At 46.9% G+C, this 20,932-nt stretch overlaps 1 protein-coding gene across 2 annotated transcripts in view; it reads right to left on the bottom strand.

Annotated features, from left to right (window-relative positions):
• ANKK1 (ankyrin repeat and kinase domain containing 1) overlaps positions 1-20,932 on the bottom strand; it is a 241,108-nt gene that overhangs the window by 169,276 nt on the left and 50,900 nt on the right. The window lies entirely within an intron of this gene.

Raw genomic sequence — 20,932 nt, 5'->3', positions numbered from 1 at the left:
CACACACACACACATCTTGATATAGGAAATAGGGGGGCACCAATATTTATCTTGCCTCCGGGCAACTGGGACGAACTTACGCCACCGCATATAGCCCTCCCCCATCAGCCAACAAGAAACACCTGATAACATATTAAAATATATAAAAGACACTTAAAACAAAAATTGACATACACAATACAAAACAAGTTAACATATACATACACATACTTATAGCCAGAGTGTAAATTCGGCAGCGGTCCATGTGTGAAGGCAGTTAGAAAGTGGCATGCGTTCCACTGCGCTGCACTTCCGGTATTTGGAACGCATGTTCTGATCACATGACCGGAAGTGCGTGTTCTATCCAAATAAACAACATTGTTAGCATCCCCATGGCAGTCACATTGTCACAAACGCACTAATTGGCCACAGATCACCTCCACACAAATCCCTAAAGTGCAGAGATATCAAATCTCGATCTGCAGCATATATAGTAGTATTTATCAGTGATGAGTGGGTTCGGTTCGTCGGAATCCGAACCCCCTCGAACTTCACCTTTTTTTACACGGTTCCGAGCAGACTCGGATCCTCCCGCCTTGCTCGGTTAACCCGAGCGCGCCCGAACGTCATCATCTCGCGGTCGGATTCTCGCGAGATTCGTATTCTATATAAGGAGTCGCGCGTCGCCGCCATTTTTCACTCGTGCATTGGAGATGATCTTGAGAGGACGTGGCTGGCGTCCTCTCAGTTTCTATGTTCAGTGTGCTGCAAATATCTGTGCTCAGTGTGCTGCAAATATCTGTGCTCAGTGTGCTGCAAATATCTGTGCTCAGTGTGCTGCAAGGGCAAACATCTACGTTCTCTGCCTGAAAAACGCTCCATATCTGTACTCAGTGTGCTGCAAATATCTGTGCTCAGTGTGCTAATTGCTTTATTGTGGGGACTGGGGACCAGCAGTATTATATAGTAGGAGGACAGTGCAGAGTTTTGCTGACCAGTGACCACCAGTATTATACGTTCTCTGCCTGAAACTCTGTGCTGCATTGTAGTATATAGTAGGAGGACAGTGCAGAATTTTGCTGACCACCAGTATAACTATATATATAGCAGTACGGTACAGTAGTCCACTGCTCTACCTCTGTGTCGTCAAGTATACTATCCATCCATACCTGTGGTGCATTTCAGTTTTGCACAGTTTGCTGACCACCAGTATATATAATATATAGCAGTACGGTACAGTAGGCCACTGCTCTACCTACCTCTGTGTTGTCAAGTATACTATCCATCCATACCTGTGGTGCATTTCAGTTTTGCACAGTTTGATGACCACCAGTATATAATATATAGCAGTACGGTACAGTAGGCCACTGCTCTACCTACCTCTGTGTCGTCAAGTATACAATCCATCCATACCTGTGGTGCATTTCAGTTTTGCACAGTTTGCTGACCACCAGTATATATAATATATAGCAGTACGGTACAGTAGGCCACTGCTCTACCTACCTCTGTGTTGTCAAGTATACTATCCATCCATACCTGTGGTGCATTTCAGTTTTGCACAGTTTGCTGACCACCAGTATATAATATATAGCAGTACGATACAGTAGGCCACTGCTCTACCTACCCCTGTGTCGTCAAGTATACTATCCATCAATACCTGTGGTGCATTTCAGTTTTGCACAGTTTGCTGACCACCAGTAAATAATATATAGCAGTATGGTACAGTAGGCCACTGCTCTACCTACCTCTGTGTCATCAAGTATACTATCCATCCATACTTGTGGTGCATTTCAGTTTTGCACAGTTTGCTGACAACCACTATATAATATATAGCAGTATGGTACAGTAGGCCACTGCTCTACCTACCTCTGTGTCATCAAGTATACTATCCATCCATACTTGTGGTGCATTTCAGTTTTGCACAGTTTGCTGACCACCACTATATAATATATAGCAGTACGGTACAGTAGGCCACTGCTCTACCTACCTCTGTGTCGTCAAGTATACTATCCATCCATAACTGTGGTGCATTTCAGTTGTGCGCAGTATATATAGTAGTAGGCCATTGTTATTGATATATTACTGGCATATAATTCCACACATTAAAAAATGGAGAACAATAATGTGGAGGGTAAAATAGGGAAATATAAAGATCCACTTCCACCTCGTGCTGAAGCTGCTGCCACTAGTCATGGCCGAGACGATGAAATGCCATCAACGTCGTCTGCAAAGGCCGATGCCCAATGTCATAGAAGAGAGCATGTAAAATCCAAAAAAATAAAGCTCAGTAAAATGACCCAAAAATCTAAATCTAAATCGTCTGAGGAGAAGCGTAAACTTGCCAATGTGCCATTTACGACACAGAGTGGCAAGGAACGTCTGAGGGCCTGGCCTATGTTCATGGCTAGTGGTTCAGCTTCACATGAGGATGGAAGCACTCATCCTCTTGCTAGAAAACTTAAAAGAGTTAAGATGGCAAAAGCACAGCAAAGAACTGTGCATTCTTCTAACTCACAAATCCCCAAGGAGAGTCCAATTGTGTCGGTTACGATGCCTGACCTTCCCAACACTGGACGGGAAGAGGTGGCGCCTTCCACCATTTGAACGCCCCCTGCAAGAGCTGGAAGGAGCACCCGCAGTCCAGTTCCTGATAGTCAAATTGAAGATGTCACTGTTGAAGTACACCAGGATGAGGATATGGGTGTTGCTGGCGCTGGGGAGGAAATTGACAAGGAGGATTCTGATGGTGAGGTGGTTTGTTTAAGTCAGGCACCCGGGGAGACACCTGTTGTCCGTGGGACGAATATGGCCATTGACATGCCTGGTCAAAATACAAAAAAAAATCACCTCTTCGGTGTGGAATTATTTCAACAGAAATGCGGACAACGGGTGCCAAGCCATGTGTTGCCTTTGTCAAGCTGTAATAAGTAGGGGTAAGGACGTTAACCACCTAGGAACATCCTCCTTTATACGTCACCTGGAGCGCATTCAGCAGAAGTCATTGACAAGTTCAAAAACTTTGGGTGACAGCGGAAGCAGTCCACTGCCAACTAAATCCCTTCCTCTTGTAACCAAGGTCCTGCAAACCACACCACCAACTCCCTCAGTGTCAATTTCCTCCTTAGACAGGAAAGCCAATAGTCCTGCAGGCCATGTCACTGTCAAGTCTGACGAGTCGACTTCCGGTTCCGGCTTCATGGAGACCTGAGCTCCATTTTTGAGCTCCGTCTCCCGATCCTCTGCAGCAACCTTTTATTAGGCTTCTAAAGCCTCGTTTGGCGACCGGAACCCTCCCGCAGTGCCCCTACACCCCCCGCCGCTGAGATGGACCGCTTTCTAGTGCCGCTGACGCCGCAGCCACAGATGGACCAACAGCAGCCGCAGCCTCCACGCCAGGAGAAGCGGCGGGCTGCAGGGACCATGCAAGCAGACTCTGCTGCGGAGAGCGCACCCCCCCTGAATATGAAAACCGCGGCCGAGGGACCTACATCTGGGGGACACGTGAGTGCGGGCTGCGATGCCCCTGTGACATATTCCGAGGTGGTGGCGGCGATTACAGCCACTATGACTCCCCTTCTATCTAAAGCAGTGGCTGATATCACCAGTCAGCTGCAACATCTGACCCACAGGGTTTCTAACACAGAACAACAGCTTAATGTAGCCTCCCATGATATAGGAGATCTGCAGCACACTGTGAAGCGCCTCACTAACGACTCATATCAGCTATGGAACAAGATAGACGATTTTGAGAACAGATCGCGTCGAAATAATATTAGGCTGGTCGGCCTCCCTGAGTCTTTCAAGGGGCCCGCTCTGGCCCATTTTGTCCGCAACACTCTACCCTCGCTTTTAGGCATAGAGGCGGTTTGCCAGGACATGGTTATAGAGAGGGTTCATAGGGTGGACCCGACTCTGACCCCTAACAGGCCGAGACCCCGCGTTACCCTGTTCCGCTGCTTAAATTACCTACACAAAATGGAGATATGGTCGGCCTCTCGCAAAGCTAAATCTTTGTCATGGGAAGGACATAAGCTTCACATTTTTCAAGACTACTCCGCTGAGTTATCACGGGCCAGGAAATCCTTTTCCCCTGTTTATTCTCAATTAGTCACCGAAGGGCGCAAATTTGGCCTACTGTACCCTGCCAGGCTTCGCATTTATGATGGGACTTCATTTAAGGACTTCTCCACCCCGCCTGACGCTTTGGCTTATCTCCAGGAGCTGTCCCAGGCTAAGGATGCAGACATCTCTGATTCCGCTAATTGAGGAACTGTGCTCCATATTCTAAATTGTCTCATTAAGTTCGACCTGCTCTGCATGACTTCATGTCTGTTTAATGATTCCTAAGTTTATACCGTTACCCCCTTTTTTTTCTACATTTAGCGGGTCATTCTTTCTATATTACATGTTGTATTTCTATATTACATGTTATTTTAATGTTCTTTTGCGCAAAGCGCTGCCGGGACCTTCGGGCCACAGTTATACAGTTGTATTTTGCTGCAATTTGAGGATCGGAGACGGATACGCCCCTCCGAGCTGGATGTGTGTCTCTTTTATTATGTTACTTTATGTGCTTTTACTCGGAAGTCTGGCATCAAACGCTAGCGTTTGTATGCCTTTTTTCATTTGTACCCCCTACCTCTCCTCCCGTATACTCCCTCCCTCCCTCACTGTTTGGTACCCTCCTCCAACTCCTTTGGGCGCTGTCCTGCGATGTATAAATTGGCTAGATTGTATGATGTCCTTTGGCATCATTGTACTAAAAGTTCCTCTTTTTGTATTTTTATGTTTTAGGCCGCTGTTTCTTTTTTTCCCTGTTTCCTCCAGGGATGCCTAGTCTACGCCACGCAACCTGGAACGTTGGAGGTATCAACTCTCCGGCGAAACGCAGGAAAATTTTGATCTTCTTACAAGAATCTGGCGTGGACGTGGCATTCCTTCAGGAAACTCATCTGACTCCTTCGGAGTCTGCAAAATTGGTAATGCTGGGTTGGTCTGTATTGGCATCTTCTTCCTACAGTTCCAAAGCACGAGGAGTGGTTATCCTGGTAAAACGCACACTGGCCCATGAAATTCACCATGCTGTTATTGATGATACAGGTAGATATGTGGTGGTCTTGGTAGACATACTAGGCAAGAGGCTCACGCTGGCGAATGTATATATTCCCCCTCCCTACTCCAAATCATACTTCCAGCATTTAATTACCCTTTTGACCCCCTTCATGGGTGACAATTTGATTATTGGTGGAGATTTTAACCTGATCTCTTCCTCCTTACTTGACAGATCGAACACCCGTGGGACTCCCCCTCCACTTCCTAAAGTTGGCATCCCCCTCTTCACCTCCACCCTACAGGTTATAGACCTGTGGCGAGCTCTATACCCAACGGAACGAGAGTACACCTGTCTCTCGGCGGCGCACGGTTCCCTCTCTCGTATTGACTATTTCTTCATTTCTCATGCTCTTTTCCCTCAAGTCACGGACTGCTCTATTGCCCCCATCTCTCTGTCAGATCATGCTATGATTACCTTGACTATCCACTTCCCCGATGACAGAGACACAACTAGGTTATGGAAATTCCCATCTAGATTTTGTCGCTCTTCTACTTTCAAATCCTTCTTGGAGGCTGCATGGGACGATTATTGCATTACCAACTCTGAACATCTCCAGACAGATCCTTTTTTGTTTTGGATGTCGGCAAAAGCCGTACTCAGAGGAGCGATTATGTCTTTTACCGCAGCCTCCAACAAGAACTCCTCAAAGCAGTATCTAGTGCTCCAGGATGCTCTCACTACGGCATTTCAGGCGTACAAACATGCACCTTCACCGGCCACTAAGCAAGCATATCTGCTCACTAAAACCCACTTTGACGAACACATTTCCGAAATGGGTGATAAATACCATTTTTCTGTCCACTACAAGTTCCATAAATTCGGGAACAAGTCTGGCCGTTTACTCTCTAACTTGCTTCGTGGCACATTTTCACCGGCAGTGGTTCACCCCCTCCGCACACAGCAGGGCACACTGACTTCCACAAACAAGCAGATTGCACATATCATGCAGTCTTACTTTTCCCAATTGTACTCGTCCACCCCTCCAAGCACCTTGCAACCATCTTTCCCAGCTTCGCATTCCCCGACATCCTGCTCTCAACCACCACACTCTCCCCCCACCCCCGCTGACACTTCTCCCAACACTCCTCTCTTCTGGGAAGCTCTACCTTACCCTGTCCTCTCAGATGATATGGCTTCACGACTTTTATCCCCGATTACTATCACTGAAGTCCGAACAGCAATCAAACAATTAAAACCCAATAAGGCTCCAGGTCCTGACGGCTACAATGGAGAATTTTATAGACTCCTCTCTCATAAATTCGACTCCATCCTGGTAGACATTTTCAACTCCTTACTGCTAGCTAAAACCCCCCCACCCCACTTCAATTCGGCACTCCTCAAATTGCTCCCTAAACCGGGCAGAGATTTATCCCTCCCAGGCTCCTACCGACCAATATCCTTGTTGAACTTGGATTACAAGCTGTTTGCAAAGATATTGGCCGATCGTCTGAAACTCATACTCCCTCACATTGTCCACCCAGATCAGACGGGCTTTATTGCAGGTAGACACTCGGTGGTCAATGTGAGGAGGGTGATAGCGGCCTTGCACTCCTGCCATGGTAACTTGTCCTCTTCAGAGTATGCCATCATATCCTTAGATGCGGAAAGGCCTTCGACCTCGTCGAATGGCCACACCTATACGCAACCTTGAAACATTTCAATTTCCCTGACGCGTTCATTGAGGCTGTCCGCGCAATATATTCATCCCCGGCCACTCAAATTTCTTGCAACGGCTTTCTTTCCGACCCCTTTTATATTGAAAAAGGAACTAGACAAGGCTGCCCTCTTTCCCCGCTCCTCTTTGCCGTCGCTCTAGAACCTCTAGCTTTAGCTCTTAGGCTTTCCTCTTCCTTTACTGGCATCTCTATTGGTAACACTGAGCTCAAGGTCGCCCTGTTCGCAGACGACATGTTGTTATTTGTCTCGAACCCTCTCACATCGGTTCCGGAAATTCTGCGTTTGATCTCGGACTTTGGTGAGACGGCTGGTTATAAGATCAATGTTACAAAATCAGAACTGCTTCCTATACACGTGCCCCCCTCCACACTATCCTCACTTACACAGGCATCACCCTTCACGATCACTCAGTCACACTTTAAATACTTAGGGGTCAATATTCCACGAGATATTTCGCGGACTTACGAGCTAAATTTCTCCCCGGCCATTAAGGCTGTGCTTTCTAAACTAGATGGGTGGGCTACCCTTCCGCTCTCATTGCTAGGGAGGATTGCAGTCCTTAAATCTGTGATATTTCCCAAGATCTTTTACATTATGCAGTCTCTCCCAATCAGCCTAAAAGTTGCGGATGGCGTAACATTACGCAAGGCTATGACTCGATTTATATGGCATGGGAAGAAACCAAAAATAGCCTTTGCTAAACTTGTAATGGACAAGTCAAGGGGTGGGTTAGGAGTCCCGGACTTTCTTTCTTACTCTCTTACAATCTTTCTTCGATATGCTGCTGACTGGCTCCTAGGTAAAAGCACCTACACTGACTTGGCTCTAGATACTGACGCCTTCCGACCCTATTCCCCATGCGCCCTTCTACACGCCAAGAAAACCGACATACCTCCATCAATTCCTGGAACACCCCTTATTTCGAGACACTTACTTTAGTTGGGTTAAACTACACAGGAAACTCAAATCTGACCATACTGCTTGCTCTTATATATCCCTTTGGGGAAACGCATCTTTTCCTCCTTCCCTTCACAATGCTCTGTTTCTACGATGGCGGGAGAGGGGGCTGTGCGCTGCTTCTCAAGTATTTGACCCGGGAGGCCATATCCCTCAATTTGCAACTCTAAGAGACAGGTACTCTATTCCGTCCTCCCACTTCTTTATGTATCTACAAGTGAGACATTATCTCCAATCATTGCGCCTTGACTCTTTTCTCCCGTCCCCCTCCTCCCCACTAGCAAAAATTCTAAAACATTGGGAATCCCATCCTTACAAATTAAAGCAAATTTACTCACTCATCGTGAATAAACCCTCCATGCCATTTATATCTAGACTGGTTGCTTCTTGGCAAACAGACATTCCAAGCGTGACCTCTTGTGACCAGGGACGTGCAGTCAGGGGAGGCAGGGGAGGCAGTGCCTCCCCTGTCATAATGATTAAAATAATAAAAAGAAGATATTTATAACAGAGTCTGTTATCAATATCTTTTTTCCTTATTTTAATAATCCCCCCCTGTGGCTGCTTGTGAGGGTGGGAGGCAGCGGGAGAGGTGCCTCCCGCTGCTAACATTAAAACTCCGGGCAGCGGGGGGCGGGCAGGGGCGCAGCAATGGGCTGTGAAAGCCCATTGAAAATGAATGGACAAGCGGCACCTATACTGGTGCCGCAATGACAGGGGCGTGCGATGAATGCACGCCCCTGTCAGTGTCCAGATGTGATTGGCCCAGCGGATCCAGTGCTGGATCCGCTGTCCAATCACCCCCTTCCCGGCTGCAGCAGGCGCCGTGGGCTGTGTGGGCGCCCGCTGCAGCCAGCGCCGCTACTATGGGAGAGACGTCATGAGTCATGACGTCTCTCCCATAGTACAGAAGAGACGAGCTGGCGGCGGACGGACGGAGGACGGACGGAGGACAGCGCTGCAGGAGCGGTAAGTATGTGTGTGTGTGTGTTTTTTTTTTTTTATGCGTTTGTGTTGGGGCACAGCAAGAGGGGCACAACAACTGGGGGGCACAGCAACTGGGGGGCACAACAACTGGGGGCACAGCAACTGGGGGGCACAGCAACTGGCACAGCAAGAGGGGCACAGCAACAGGGGCACAGCAAGAGGGACACAGCAACTGGGGGGCACAACAACAAGGGGCACAGCAACTGGGGGGCACTGCAACAGGGGCACAGCAACTGGGGGCACAACAACAAGGGGCACAGCAAGAGGGACACAGCAACTGGGGGGCACAGCAACTGGGGGGCACAACAACAAGGGGCACAGCAACAGGGGCACAGCAACTGGGGGGCGCATCAACAAGGGGCACAGCAACAGGGGCACAGCAACTGGGGGGCACAACAACAAGGGGCACAGCAACTGGGGGGCACAACAACAAGGGGCACAGCTATAAGGGGCACAAGTACAAGGGGCACAGCAACTGGGGGGCACAATTACAGGGGTCACAGCTACTGGGGGCAAAGCGACAGGGGGCACAACTACTTTGGGCACAGCTAGGGGCAAAGCTACAAGGGGCACAGCAATTGGGGGGCTCAACTACAAGGGGCACAGCAACTGGGGGCACAATTACAGGGGTCACAGCTACTGGGGGCAAAGCGACTGGGGGCACAGCGACAGGGGGCACAACTACTTCAGACACAGCTAGGGGCAAAGCTACAAGGGGAACAGCGACTGGGGTCACAACTACTGGGGGCACAGCGACTAGGGGCACAACTACAAGGGGCACAGCAACGGGCACAGCAACTGGGGGGCGCAACAACAAGGGGCACAGCAACTGGGGGGCACAACAACAAGGGGCACAGCAACAGGGGCACAGCAACTGTGGGGCGCAACAACAAGGGGCACAGCAACTTGGGGGCGCAACAACAAGGGGCACAGCAACAGGGGCACAACAACTGGGGGGCACATCAACCAGGGGCACAGCAACTGGGGGGCACAGCAACAAGGGGCACAGCAACAGGGGCACAACAACAAGGGGCACAGCTATAAGGGGCACAAGTACAAGGGGCACAGCAACTGGGGGGCACAGCCACAAGGGGCAAAGCTACAGGAGGAACAGCTACAAGGGGCACAGCGACTGGGGGCACAACTACAGGGGTCACAACTACTCGGGGCACTGATACTGGGGGCACTGCTACAGGGGGCAAAGCTACTAGGGGTACAGCTACTAGGCTCACAACTATTGGGGGAGCCTGCTCCATCATCCCAGTTAGCAGCAGCACTCTCCCCTGTCTGTGCTAACGTCTTCCCGCGTCAGCGAGGGCATAATATTCATTAATTTCTCTCTCTCTCTCTCGCTCTCTCGCTCTCTCTCTCTCCTCCTGTGGATTACTTTGTTTGTAAGTATAATTTTCATTTTTACAGGTACCCCTTTTGGATTCTACTGGACAAGTGGACGTGACCGGCGTGGGATGTAGGTAAGTGATCTCTCTCATTTTTACAGGAACCACCTATTGGATTCTACTGGACAAGTGGACGTGACCGGCGTGGGATGTAGGTAAGTATGTGTGAGTGTGTAAGTGTGTTTTAATAAATTTTTACTTTCACGGTGTGTGTGTTGTGTTTTTATTTGGGTATTTTTGTTGTTGTAGAACTACAGGTACCAGCGGGCCCATTATTTCCCCGCATGCTGGCATGCTTGCTGGGCCTTGTAGTTCCACAACAAAAAACAATATTCTTTTTTATACACACTTATGGCTATCAGCCCGGCACCCACCGCCCAGGGGTGCTGGGGACAGCCTCGGGCTTCACCCCTGGCCCTTGGGTGCCTGGAGGGGGGGGACCTCTTGATTTAAGGGGTCCCCACTCCTCCAGGGAACCCCGGCCAGGGGTGACTAGTTGGGGGGGTAATGCCACGGCCGCAGGGACCTACATAAATGTGTCCCCCGGCTGTGGCATTATGTCCCTGGCTAGTGGAGTCCGGTGCTGGTTTTAAAAATACGGGGGACCCCTACATCTTTTGTCCCCCGTATTTTTGGAACCAGGACCGGTCTAAGAGCCCAGTGCTGGTTGTCTAAATACGGGGAACCCCTGTCCAATTTTTTCCCAGTATTTAAACAACCAGGACCGCCTCAAAGAGCCCGAGGCTGGTTATACTTAGGAAGGGGGACCTCACGCATTTTTTTTTTTAAATTTTTTAACCCATTCAGATCCTTCTCCATTAAGTTAATGGAAGCCCTGGACAACAAAATTGCATTCATGTCCTCCTCCCACTCCCTTCCCAAACACTAATTTTTATTTTTTCTATAAAAATGTACAATATATCACAAGTATGATGAGCAGGCAGGCAGCGGGCATTAGCGGCATCGGACTGAGGTGCAAATTAGTGGCGGAGGGCTGGGTCAGTTGATGGTGGGCTAGTTTGTAAGCCATTGGCGGTGGCAGCAGGCATCGGCTAAGTGGCAGTAGTGGGCATTGGCTCGGCGGCGGTAGGGGTCATCGGCAGGATTCGGCGGACATTATGGCTGTAGTGCCTCACCACCGCACCATGTCAATTCTAGGCTCTGCATACCTACAGGAGGTACACATCAAATCCATCCACAGAGCATACCTGCCTCCCTATGAACAGTTATCCATTGATCCTGTGATCCCAAATAGGTGCCCTAAATGTAAAGGAGCTAGAGCCTCTTTTTACCACTGCCTCTGGAGCTGCACTAGGATCCAACGCTTCTGGAATAAATTATTTGTGTTCATAAATACCTATTTTCATACGTCATTGAGACCTGACCCCTTAGCCTGTCTCTGCATCAATTTTTCTATTTGGAGATCGGTAAGAGGGATTAGCCTACTTTTCTCCTTGCTGACCATGCTGTTTACCATATCCAAAAAAGCAATTCTGAAACATTGGGTTGTCAGATTGACCCCCTCCTTAGCTGAAGTTCTGAAAACTATGTTACAATATTTGTATTTTGATCGTAGGTCCACTCTCCTTACGGGACCCTCTGGCCTTACTGGGTTCTACAAAAAATGGGGTCTTTATATGGCCACTCTAGACCAGACCACTCAATCCACGATAATTGCAGCATTTGAAAATCCCCAGTGGAAAATGTCCAGATAACCTGGTTTCTTTTCCTTTTCTTTTTCCTATTCCTACTTCTCTCTCTATCTACTCGTCTATCCTCTGGATATCATTTTCTCTCCCTTTCTTTTCATGTCTTCTACACACCTAGCTTGTCATTATCTTTAACAATGTTATTATATCAGTTTTGGTTGCAACAACTTACGTAGGAACAAGGTATAATGATGTATGATTTTATGCTCATGACCCCACCCATATGTGGTGTTTCTACCTCTGATGGGCTGACAGCGCTCTGACCTTTCCCCCCCCCCCCATGTTTGATGGTATTTTTGCCTATTGCATATTGATGTTTGACTTAGGTATACCTCTATTGATCCACTTTTCATGCGTTCCATATGTTCCAAGGATCGTAATCTTATGATACTGATGCCATGTTGTCAAACGTATATTTCTTATATGAAAAATCTCAATAAAAATCAGTTCTTTAAAAAAAAAAAAAGTCTGACGAGTCCTCTCCTGCCTGGGATTCCTCTGATGCATCCTTGAGTGTAACGCCTACTGCTGCTGGCGCTGCTGTTGTTGCTGCTGGGAGTCGATCGTCATCCCAGAGGGGAAGTCGGAATACCACTTGTACTACTTCCAGTAAGCAATTGACTGTCCAACAGTCCTTTGCGAGGAAGATGAAATATCACAGCAGTCATCCTGCTGCAAAGTGGATAACTCAGGCCTTGGCAGCCTGGGTGGTGAGAAGGTATCCACTGTTAATTCACAGGGAACTAGAGAATTGATTGAGGTACTGTGTCCCCGGTACCAAATACCATCTAGGTTCCATTTCTCTAAGCAGGCGATACCGAAAATGTACACAGACGTCAGAAAAAGAGTCACCAGTGTCCTAAAAAATGCAGTTGTACCCAATGTCCACTTAACCATGGACATGTGGACAAGTGGACCAGGGCAGACTCAGGACTATATGATTGTGACAGCCCACTGGGTAGATGTATTGCCTCCCGCAGCAAGAACAGTAGCGGCGGCACCAGTAGCAGCATCTCGCAAACGCCAACTCAATCCTAGGCAGGCTATGCTTTGTATCACCGCTTTCCATAAAAGGCACACAGCTGACAAACCTCTTACGGAAACTGAGGAACATCGTCGCAGAATGGCTTACCCCAATTGGACTCTCCCGGGGATTTGTGACATCGGACAATGCCACCAATTTTGTGCGTGTATTACATCTGGGCAAATTCCAGCACGTCCCATGTTTTGCACATACATTGAATTTGGTGGTGCAGAATTATTTAAAAAACGACAGGGGCGTGCAAGAGATGCTGTCGGTGGCACGAAGAATTGCGGGCCACTTTCGGCATTCAGCCACCGCGTGCTGAAGACTGGAGCACCAACAAACACTCCTGAACCTGCCCTGCCATCATCTGAAGCAAGAGGTAGTAACAAGGTGGAATTCAACCCTCTATATGCTTCAGAGGATGGAGGAGCAGCAAAAGGCCATTCAAGCCTATACAGCTACCTACGATATAGGCAAAGGAGGGGAAATGTACCTGACTCAAGCGCAGTGGAGAATGATTTCAATGTTGTGCAAGGTTCTGCAACCCTTTGAACTTGCCACACGTGAAGTCAGTTCAGACACTGTCAGCCTGAGTCAGGTCATTTACCTCATCAGGCTTTTGCAGAAGAAGCAGGAGTGATTGAAGGAGGAGCTAAAACAGAGCAATTCCGCTAGGCATGTGGGACTTGTGGATGGAGTCCTTAATTCGCTTAACCAGGATTCACGGGTGGTCAATCTGTTTAAATCAGAGCACTACATTTTGGCCACCGTGCTCGATCCTAGATTTAAAACCTACGTTGTATCTCTCTTTCCGGCAGGCACAAGTCTGCAGAGGTTCAAAGACCTGCTGGTGAGAAAATTGTCAAGTCAAGCGGAACGTGATCCGTCAACAGCTCCTCCTTCACATTCTCCCGCAACTGGGGCTGCGAGGAAAAGGCTAAGAATTCCGAGCCCACCCGCTGGCAGTGATGCAGAGCAGTCTGGAGCGAGTGCTGATATCTGGTCCGGACTGAAGGACCTGCCAACGATTACTGACATGTCGTCTACTGTCACTGCACATGATTCTGTCACCATTGAAAGAATGGTGGAGGATTATATGAGTGACCGCATCCAAGTAGGCACATCAGACAGTCCGTACATATACTGGCAGGAAAAAGAGGCAATTTGGAGGCCCTTGCACAAACTGGCTTTATTTTACCTAAGTTGCCCCCACTACAGTGTGTACTCCGAAAGAGTGTTTAGTGCAGCCGCTCACCTTGTCAGTAATCGGCATACGAGGTTACTTCCAGAAAATGTGGAGAAGATGATGTTCATCAAAATGAATTATAATCAATTCCTCCGTGGAGACATTCACCAGCAAATGCCTCCAGAAGTACACAGGGACCTGAGATGGTGGATTCCAGTGGGGAGGAATTAATAATCTGTGAGGAGGGGGATGTAAACAGTGAAAGGGATGAGGAATCGGAGGATGAGGAGGAGGTGGACATCTTGCCTCTTTAGAGCCAGTTTGTGCAAGGAGAGATTGATTACTTCTTTTTTGGTGGGGGCCCAAACCAAACAGTCATTTCAGTCACAGTTGTGTGTCAGACCCTGTCGCTGAAATGATGGGTTTGTTAAAGTGTGCATGTCCTGTTTATACAACATAAGGGTGGGTGGGAGGGCCCAAGGACAATTCCATCTTGCACCTCTTTTTTCTTTCATTGTTCTATGCATCATGTGCTGTTTGGGGACTATTTCTTTAAGTGCCATCCTGTCTGACACTGCAGTGCCACTCCTAGATGGGCCAGGTGTTTGTGCCGGCCACTTGGGTCGCTTAACTTAGTCATCCAGCGACCTTGGTGCAAATTTTAGGACTAAAATTAATATTGTGAGGTGTGAGGTGTTCAGAATAGACTGGAAATGAGTGGAAATTATGGTTATTGAGGTTAATAATACTATGGGATCAAAATGACCCCCAAATTCTATGATTTAAGCTGTTTTGAGGGTTTTTTGTAAAAAAACACCCGAATCCAAAACACACCCGAATCCGACAAAACATTTTCAGGGAGGTTTTGCTAAAACTCGTCCGAATCCAAAACACGGCCGCGGAACCGAATCCAAAACCAAAACACAAAACCCGAAAAATTTCCAGTGCACATCACTAGTATATATATCCTGGTATAACATATATTATGTAATGGACACTGGTCATAATATTATAGTTAGTCATTGTACAGAACAACAGCACTTTAATCACAATGGTCCGCTGCAGAATCTCACACTTTATAGAATGCACTATGGGGGTCATTCTGAGTTGATCGTAGCTATGCTAAATTTAGCACAGCTACGATCATTCACACTGACATGCGTGGGGACGTCCAGCACAGGGATAGTCTGCCCCGCATGGCAGTGCCCCTTCCCCCTGCAGAAGTGCAAAGGCCTCGCACAGCAGCGATGCCTTTGCACTTCAAGAGTAGCTCCCAACCAGTGCAGCTTTAGCGTGCTGGCCGGGAGCTACTCATTGCCCCCCGGCCCGCAGCAGCTGCGTGTGATGTCATGCAGCCGCTGCGGCCTACCCCCCCAATGGTCCGGCCATGCCTGCGTTGGCCGGACCGCGCCCCCTAAACGGCAGCTTAATGCCGCCGTCCAGCCCCCTCCCGCCCAGCAAACACCTCGGCCTCAGAGGCGATCGCTAGGCAATGACAGCTGGCATGCGCCAGCGCAATGCGGCGCTGGTGCATGCGCAGTTCCGCCCCAATCTCTGCACTGCGAGAAACTGCAGCAAGCGATCGGTTCGGAATGACCCCCTATAATGAGCAAACAGTTTGTGTATCAGCACACAGTCATAAAACTAGATGGAAAAAATTCCTTTATAGAGCTAGGACACAGACCGCCATCCAGATCACAGACCAAAAATTAAAAAATAAAAATAAAATAAAAAATAAAAATAAATAATGAAAATTGAAAAAGCAATAATAATAATTATCCAACAGTCCTCCAGAAGCAGGATTCAAATTGCTTAATCCAAGAAAATACCATAGTGTATGCCTTCATTCAAGCCTCGAGGGCGTACCGTGTCCAATTGGTGAATCCACATGGCCTCACGACGGAGCAATAGCTTCGTCCTATCACCGCCCCTCCTAAGAGGAGCAACACGGTCAATAATCATGCACTTTAGTGATGCCAGAGTATGTTGTGCCTCATAGAAGTGTCTGGCTACCGGTTTATCAGAGTGTACCTCAGTCAGCGCTGTTCTAATAGATGATGATTCGCCATTCTATCACGAAATAAGCAAATGGTTTTTCCCACGTACATTAAAGAACATGGGCGTGTTAGTGTATAAATTATAAAGTCAGAGGTACAGCTCACTCTGTGGCGAATTCTGATTTTTTGCCCGGTATGTGGATGATAGAAGTATTCGCCGGAGGTCATGCTTCTACAGGTAGTGCAGTTTACACATCGGTAGCACCCTGTTTTTTGTGGCATCAACCATGACTCAAGCCCCAATGTTGGTGACCTATTGGGCTGCATTAGAATGTCTTTTAGATTAAGGCTTATCTGGTAAGTGCTTGGAAAGTATTGGATTGCGGAATAACTCTGAGATCGAGAAGGCACATACACAACTGGAGGAAAGGAAGATGAGATTCTCTGCACGGGGTTATAATGAACAGACTATTAATAATTGTCTACATAAAGCCCTGAATATTTGTTCTAGAGGCAATATGAGAAAAAACAAAAGCTTCAAAATCCATTTGTTGTGATGACAACATTTGATACTGCTCGCCCTACGATATGGCAAGCGGTTAAGAAACTCTGGCCGGTGGTGAAAAGCGATCCAATACTTTCTTAGCACTTACCAGATAAGCCTTTGATCAGCTTTAAACGGTCTGCTGCGTAAATGAAAGAGCAGCAGTAGTTCTCACAGTTTATTACAGTATCATTATACCATTATTAGCGTTTGACAACAGCGTTATAGATAACGCACTGTATTGTCTCTTTAGCTTTATAGCCATTAGCCTAACATTATTGTTGGTATCTGTGAGATAAGATTACACTGCCTGACCCTGTGTTTATATTGACATGTAGCCGTGACATCTGTGTGTAGTTTGTATTGGCTGCTAAGTATTGATTACTTTCATTACTAAGTAGTATCTCGATTTGGTCTCTTTGATTAGTTATTACACATTGCATATTCCTGACCGCCCTGCCATCCTTTGGATTTTATGTATTTTTGGTTCTATTACGTACTGTGTTTGTCTGCTCAGTAGACTTACACAGAGGTGAGATCCACGCCCACTGGAGTACCTGTTCTGCCGATGTTGGCGCGCTCTGATGACGTCATCAGGATTCTGACGGGAGCGATGGAGGTGATGATGGCTCACTAGATATGAGGTATGTTCTGTACTGTCTCTTGTCTTGATAAAGGGACTAGATCCCAAAACGTTGATTTACACTATCGCTGTCTACTGTATTTTATTAGTCCCTGAGTGCCGGATATCGTTGTACAGTCTATATATATATATATATATATATATATATATATATAAGTCCAAAATAAATCCGGCACTCAAAGAGTCAAATGTCATTCACCTGTGTGCCCTTGCTGAAATAAACACATATGTAGTAGTTCAGAATAGTCCCATTCAGAACAAGCACGGCACTCCAGGACTTGATGAAAAAATCTTTATGTCAACATAGAATCATAATATGTGTACATCACCATCTAGCACTGGCTTGCGTAACAATGCTGCATTTCGGGCCCCGCAGGGTCCCTTCCTCAGGTTGGTGCAAGTGCTATATAAAACAGGAACAAACAGACATATACACATAAATCAAAAAACACTTACCTAAATAGACTCCCCATGCTGGCGTGTGCAGCCTCATATCGGCGTGGTGCTTCCGGTGGGCTCCGGGCGCCGTCCCGATGACATCATCACAATGCTCGGTTACCATGGCAACCCATAGACACCGCTCGCTGCCGGCGCCGCTGGAATCACAGTAGCCTTGCGAGGGGAGGCTAGATAGGAACAAAAGACACATAAACATTACATCACAGATAAACACAGTATGTTGGTGCATATAATCAATGTAGCCTGAAGTTGTCAGGGGCAACGGCCCAACATCATACTGCACAACTACAAATAACAAATTAGCAACATGAAAAAAGACATAATTAAGGGGGACAAATTTAAACAGACATGGAAAGACTGTATTCTTATCAAAATAAAAATTATGGTAACTAGGGTAATCTAAGTGACCCCAAAACGCAGAGATGGAATATATACAGATGATAAATATATATGTAACAGTTACTAAGACCGGAGGGCGTTCCAATTAATCTTTTCATTTAGACCAGATGGTTGTAAAGTATTGAGCTTCAAAATCCATCTTGCTTCCAATCTATGTAAAGCCAATACTCTATCACCGCCCCGGTGTAACGGGGGAACATGGTCAATAAGCTGATATTTTAGGTCAGATAGGACATGGGCTTTAGCACAAAAATGTCTGGATACTGGCTGATCATTGGTCTTGCCTAATAGCGCCAAATTAATGTTGGAGCGGTGTAATGCCATCCTCTCTCTAAGAGTACGACTAGAGAGACCCACATATAACAGTTGGCAGGGGCAAATAATGCAATAAATGATGAAGCGAGTGGTACAAGTGATGACATGCTGTATCTTGAATTTCTTCTTCGTTAAGGGGTGGACAAACTCTGATCCAGGTATCAAGGAAGTACACGTAGTACATGATAAACAGCGATAACTACCAGGTTTTTTACTCATGCCAAAGATACCCGCTTTAGGAGAATAGTCCGTGATGTCAGTCTTTACTAAAACGTCCCGGAAATTCCGTCCCCGTCTATAGCTGGTCATCACTTGTGTATCGTGAAAACAGGCTAGTGATTTGTCAGTTTTCACGATGGGCCATAGTGCTTTTGTGGCCCGGGGTATAATAGGACTAGCCGTGGAGTATTTGGTGGACCAGATAAATTTATTTTGGGACCGTTCCGACTGAGAGCGTGATTGAAACAGAGTGTCTCTATCCATATCCATAATGTTGGACTTCGTATCTTTAAGATCTTTCATCTTATAGCCCCTTTTTGCAAACTTCTCTACTACTATTTGTAGTGCATCGTCTAATAACGCATGGTCACTAGTAATTCTCGCCACTCGAAGCATCTGTGAACGAGGTAGCCCTCTCTTCAGTGCCGGTGGGTGGTGGCTACTCGCATCCAATAGCGAATTTCTATCGGTAGGCTTGTAAAAGACCGTAGTGGTCAGTTTACCCTCTTTCAAATGAACTGTGACATCCAAATAATCAATTTGACTGGAACTGTAAAGATATGTGAATTTGATTGGGCCTGGTTCGGCATTGATGCTAATCATCATAGATTCAAATGACACACCACTCCCCTTCCATAAAATGAATAAATCGTCTATGTATCGAGTGAACCACTGTATTTTCTGTGAAAAGATGGGATTTTCAAAAAACAGGTGTTGTTCTTGTTCAAACATGTAAACGTTGGCGTTTGCCGGAGCCACGCTACTACCCATGGCACAACCGGCCTACTGGAGGTAGAAGCCGCCATTGAATAAAAAGTAATTTTTAGTGAGAATCAACCTAAGTAGTTGTAAAAATAAAGGTTTATCAAAATTAAAGTCATCCTCCAGGTTGTATATAAATGACTCCATGGCCCTGATGCCCGCTTCATGAGGGATGGAGGTGTATAAGGAGGAAACATCCATGGTACATAGTAACGTGTCTGGTGGTAGATTTTCAAAGACCATAATTTTTCTCAGAAATGTGGAAGTGTCTTTCAGATATGTTTCACGTTTGGTGATGTGGGGTTGTAATATGGAATCCAAGAGTTCAGCCACCGGTTGATACAGGGATCCCCTCGCCGAAACGATAGGGCGCCCTGGAGGATTGTCCAGACTCTTGTGAACCTTAGGTAACGTATACAAGCAAGGAGTGACGGGATGTTTGGGAATTAGTGCTTCTTTAAGTTTAACGTCCAGTTGTTTATTCATCACTGCCTGATCAAGTACCTGAAGCAGTTCCTTCTGGAAACTCTCCGTCGGATCCCGGTCTAGTTTAGTATATGTGAGAGTGCATGACAATTGTCGCAGCACCTCACTGACGTATTGAGATCGATCCTGTACAACCACACTACCACCTTTATCTGCTGGTCGTATTATGATTGAAGTGTCCTCACTTAATTTTTTCAGGGCCCCTCGTTCTTCAAATGTCAAATTGTGATGTATTCTGCCAGGAGTGGCTATAAAGCGGTTCACTGAATCATTTATGAGTCGACTGTATGTTTTGAGAGATGAGTTAGAGGATGCAGGATCGAATGTAGAAGTAGTATATTTCTGTATGATTTGATGTCTCGGTTCGCGATCCTCAACCATTTTATTATTTTGGAAAAACTCTTTCAATCTCATCTTGCGGTTCATTTGGTGTAGATCAGACTGCCATTCAAATGGATTATGGAAGTTGGTGGGGACAAATGAAAGTCCTTTATTGAGTACAGACATCTCGGTAGCGGTCAGAGGCCGTGATGATAAATTAAAGATCAAATTGTCTTCTTTGCTTTGCTTGCTTTTGTGGATCCTTTGGTTCTGTCGGCTCCTCCTTGTGGGCTTGGGCCAGCCTCTGCTCTGGCCCTGGTGGTAGCCCCTAAAGGGGGACGCTGTGCCGATACTGAATCATCCGAATCCACCATGGCAAAATCGCTGTCACTATTTGAAAAATGAGATCCTTTATCAGGTCGTCCCCTACGTGGTCGTTGTGCTGATCTTCCATATGCTCTGTTCTGAAACTTCATAGTATCTGTACCCGTTAGCCAGCGATACACTTGGTGGTCCTCATAATCGTTTTGGACCGTTTGTAACTTAGACTTTTTAAATTTCAACAAGTCTCGTCTATGGGTCTCCATCTGTTGTGTTAGTTTGGCCCATGTTGCGGCATACCCAGGGTCAGACAGCGTTTCCATTTGAGATGTATTTAATGTCTCAATTTTAGCTCTAGTAACTGCAAGCTCCCGACCTGACTCCTCAATGACGAGGAGCATCAGGTCAAAGCTACATTTATTGAGCACTGAGAT

Source organism: Pseudophryne corroboree, chromosome 10, assembly GCF_028390025.1.
Source record: "Pseudophryne corroboree isolate aPseCor3 chromosome 10, aPseCor3.hap2, whole genome shotgun sequence".
In the NCBI taxonomy this organism is placed as follows: domain Eukaryota; kingdom Metazoa; phylum Chordata; class Amphibia; order Anura; family Myobatrachidae; genus Pseudophryne; species Pseudophryne corroboree.
The sequence above is the reverse complement of the archived record's forward strand: the minus strand, read 5'-3'. Positions and strand labels throughout refer to the sequence as shown.